Source organism: Bison bison, unplaced genomic scaffold, assembly GCF_000754665.1.
Source record: "Bison bison bison isolate TAMUID 2011002044 unplaced genomic scaffold, Bison_UMD1.0 scf7180017864259, whole genome shotgun sequence".
Taxonomy (NCBI): Eukaryota; Metazoa; Chordata; class Mammalia; order Artiodactyla; family Bovidae; genus Bison; species Bison bison.
In genome coordinates this window covers 2,603,445-2,607,809 of record NW_011494831.1, presented here as the reverse complement: position 1 = coordinate 2,607,809, position 4,365 = coordinate 2,603,445, and the positions used below count along the sequence as shown (strand labels likewise).

General features: G+C 59.3%; 1 protein-coding gene across 1 annotated transcript in view; it reads right to left on the bottom strand.

Moving 5' to 3' along the window:
* PAK6 (p21 protein (Cdc42/Rac)-activated kinase 6) overlaps positions 1 to 3,257 on the bottom strand; it is a 38,968-nt gene extending 35,711 nt beyond the window's left edge. The window contains exon 1 of the mRNA XM_010847942.1: positions 3,215 to 3,257. The gene's annotated coding sequence lies outside the window, so the exon portion shown is untranslated. The remainder of the gene's footprint in view (positions 1 to 3,214) is intronic.
* Between the last annotated feature and the right edge of the window lie 1,108 nt (positions 3,258 to 4,365).

Genomic DNA, 4,365 nt, shown 5'->3' with positions numbered 1-4,365 from the left:
AAGGGCAGGGCCCAACCCTGTTAGGGCAGGATGCACAGAGGAGCAAGGGAACCTGTCCGGCCTCCTACTGTGTCAGGCTGGCTGCCTCTCCCAACCATTGAGTTACCTGGCAGCTCTCATCTGGCCCTGCTTGGGGGCGCCTTTACCGATGCTCCTAATGGAAAGGCTGGGACCCCCAGGCCCGAAACTGACTCTGCTGCCAGTCAGTTCTGTGATCTCAGGACCCCGCTTTCCTTCTCTGGGTTCTGTTTCACTCTGTGAAATGATAAGGGCTACGTTACACAGTTTTGGGGCTTCCCTTTGGCTTGATGCTCTACAGCGATCCATCCAGGGTGGCCAGCTCCTATCTGGGGCAGCCCTTCCCTCCTCTGCACTCCTGCCCACTGGCCTGGGATTGTGCTCTGCATGCACAGCTGGTCCCTGTCTCTCTGCACCCTCTGGGTCTTCTTGCACAACTCCCTAGGGAACCTCATTCGAAGCCGAAAGGAAATGGAGGTTGGAGGCGCCAGGCCAGGACTGAACCAGAGAACTAGTCCTCCCGGTTTTAAGGTTTTAACCCTGCCACAGCAGCAGCACTCAGGGGCGGGGTGGCGAGCAGGCAGTGGGGGCCTTGAGCAAGGTGACTGGTTCCTTGCTATTTGCCCTGCAGTGGGTGAGCGGGCTGGGCTCCTGCTGCATGGGATTCAGAGACCAGAATTGGGAACCAGCAGACCTGAGCTTCCTGGTCAGGCTTCTCTGAGCACGTGGAGCCCCTCCCCGTCCCCAGTCCTGGGCAGCCTGAGTGTGCAAGAGAACACAGCCTTGCCTCCCTCCCCCCTGCCCATTAGCCAGAGGCCTGAGGCCCCCCAAGTCTTGGTGAACTTGGGAAAACCAGAGCCAAGCAGAAAGGTGTCAGCATCGCTGACCAAGCACTTCAAGGGTGAAAGGTCACCACAGAGAGCCCATGGGTGTACAAAAAGCCATCATTGTCCCTCTGTAAAGTCTCTGCCCTGCGTGGTGAGTCGTGATGAGGTTTTATAGAAAATGCTGGCCAGCGTGAGTGTCCCTTTGTTGGGGTGGGTATGTTGTCATGGAGTTGTAAGGGAACCTGTCCCCTGCCCCACCCCTTCCTGTGCTAACTACCCCCAGGGTATGAAAATCCATCCTGTTCAGCTTTCCTCTCCCCTGTCTGTTGAAGGGCTGTAAGCTCCCCAGGGCAAGGGTTCTGTCCTGCTCACTCTTCAGCACTCCCATCCCTCACCCTGTCCTGCCACCAGAGTTGGCTCCCTGCAGTCAGGCCATCTCTCCTCACTGCCTGCGAGCCAGTGAGCCAGCACAAGGGGCCAGTGGCCATCCTCCAGTGCCGCCTACAGCCCACACCTCACCCAGAAAAGACAAGTCCCCTCCTTTATCCCACCCCTCACACCTCTCACCTTAGCTCCTCATGGGCCCTTGGACTGAGCTTGGAAAGGGCAGCTTCCAGGACCAGTGGGCCTGTTAATCCCAGACAGGAGGGCCAGCCCGCCTTGAGGAAGTCAGAGCTCTTCCGGATTCCGAAGCTTCCATTTTCCATGATCTAGTCCAACCTGTCGGCTAGTTCTTTTAGGGACAGGCTGCAGAGGGCCCGTTATGAGGTTTGCTAGCAAGCTTCGCATCAGCTGAGTCTCCTTCCCACTCAGGTGTGGGGGGCATCCAGCAGGAAGGACTCTGCTTCCGGCCACAGGTCAGCTTCCCCCAAGTCCTTCTGGCCTTCTGAACCCAGGACAGAGTGCACAGAGGACCTCTGGGGCCATTTGGGTGAGCAGTGTGGTCTCTCAGGATCTGTGCCTCCTCCCTGTCCGGGCCTCCCACCCAGCCCAGCCAGCTACCACCCTGCTGGCCTGCTGTTTGTCTGGTGCTCCCCAGCTGCTGCCTCTCTGCCCCTAGCCAGACACCAGATGCTGCTCAGCTCTGCATACATAGGGCACTGCCAGGCGTGGAGTGGCCTTTTCCCAGGCAGTGGGAATACCCCTCAGATGGTAATGCCACAGCTAGTAAAGACTCCCTTTTTCCTTGCCCTGGAACCAGGTATGGGGATTAAATGAGTGGGAGACACTTGTGTTCATCCTGACTCTGGTCCCTTGAGCTCCTCCAGGATAGGAGCATTCCTGGTCATTTTGGGGGATTCTGTGCAGAGTGGGTTTGCCCTGGCTGGAGGCCGCTGACCTGACTGCACCTCTCCCTGTGCCTGGCATGTTCCAGATTGCTCAGCTCACCAAGAATGTCTGTCCTTGGGGGACTGAAAGGTCCATGCAGCCCCCATCTTCCTCCCTTGTAGCCACTGCAGGGTGCATGGAGCTTTCCACCCAAATCAGGGGCTCCCAGGCCTGCTCCTGGGGCCAACTCCTCTTCACAAGGCACCCTGGTCACCAGGGCTCCCAGGTTTGTCACTCCTGAGCTGCAAAGAGGACCCCTTGCTTAGCCCAGAGGTCTTATTCTTGGCTAGGTGAGCTTCTGTGAGGCTGAGTCCCAGGCCCACCAGGCCTGGGGACCACGCAGTCCAGAGCTCATCCTCGACTTCAGAAACCTGGTTCCCACCAAAATCACTTAAGGAGAGACCCGAAGCAGGACCCTCTGACCTTGGTGTGTGATATCAGGGAAAAAGCAAACTACACCATATGAGCCTTGCTTCTTGCGGGGTGGGGTGGGGGCGGGATGTAGGGGGTCCCTAGTGCTTTATAAACTGGAGCTCAATGGGCCTGGTGTCCCTGAAGCTCTGACTAGGTCATTAACCCTGGGGCCTGCTCTCAGCCCAGCAGTCCCCTGAACTGGGCTGATGCCAAGTTTCAGAGTCAGAATCTGTGCCAAGTCAAGCTCAGCATGAGGGTGTGACTTGGATCCCAGGCCCCAGTGGATGCTCCATAAATATTTGTGGGATGAACACATGAGGGGAGTGTCCCAGAGGTGGTGGGGCCTCCCGGAGGGGCGTCCTGATGGCTGTGCGTGCACCACCCAGCAGGAAGGGGAGGTGAAGGCAGGAGCAGCGGAAACAAGCATTTCTCTCTCTGGCTGGGGAGCCAGAGGCCAGCTTGGACAGGGTTGCTTCCAAATCCATCTTGGAAGGGGGGCAGATGGGGTGGGGTGTGGGCGTGGGGCTCCTGAGCCCAGAAACCCACAACTGCTGCTCCTGTTCCAGATGGTGGGCAACCTGAACACCTCGGTACCCCACCCTGCCCGGGAGCCGCAGGGACCTTACCTGAGCTGTCCTTGGCAGCTGGGCCCCGAGCTCCCCACTGCAGGCCTCTACTTGTCTCTAGCTCAGGAAGCGGCACTCCCTTCAGGAAAAGAAAAAGAAAACCTCAGTGCTTTTCTCACTCAGCTGCTTCTCCCGAAGGCTCCTGGTTGGTGTCGTCCTGCCTCTGTGGGCACACAGCCTCCTCCCTCCCGGCGGCTTACTCACCGGTGTGCTTGTGAGGCTGCCAGCTATGTGGGGGAGGCGGGGGGCCCACGCCCCTCGGCCTGACACACACCGGAGCGTGCCGTGTGGGGTCGAGGGCCCGAGGGGCTGGCCCTCTGGGTCCTGAGTATGGGGGACCGGAGCCCTGGGCAACATCTTCCCCAGGGATGTCCCCAAAAGAGCTCGGTGGGAGACACACTGGAGAGGGACTAAATTCCTGTAGGAAGCTGAGTGCCCAGGGCTGCCAGAAGACGGGGCAGCCCAAGCGCTGTCCGGCACTCTGGGGGGTTGGTTTCCAACCTTGGCCCACTCCCTACCCTGGCATCCTGTGTGTCTCTGTCCTGTGGACTCAGTGGGTCCTGGGCCCATCTGAGCTGGAACTGCACCTCACCTGCTCAGGCCGGGTGCCTGGCATCCTTTTCAACAGCACCCATCTTGGGCAGGCCCAGTATCGGTCAGGGTGAATGGATGCTGGATCCCCCGCCCCCAACTCTCACTGGCCCCCCGTGGTCTGCTCTCACACATTTGCTCCTCTCTCTCTCGCGCGCGCGCTCTCTCTCTCTCTCTCTCTCTCTCTCACACACACACACACACACACACACACACACACACACACACACGTGGGGCCACACCCAGCAGAGCCACCTACCTTCCCCAGGCCAGCCTAAGCCAATCCAGCCTTGATCTCCAAGTGCCACTCTGACCCTAGGAGCCACTCATTTATAGAAATATCTCGTAGGAGGTGTGTTCAAAGCCGGGCAGGAGGACTCCGGTCGGCTGGACCAGACTCCCCTTCTCTCCCGACACCTCCAGAGGATAGGCCGCCTCATCACCTTATCTGCTATTGCACTTTGCCGACTGACGTCTCTCCCGGGCACCTCGGGCCCCCACAGCATCTTCCATATCCTTAGGGGGTGGCGGCAGGCTTGTGGCAGGGGGCCCCCTCCCTG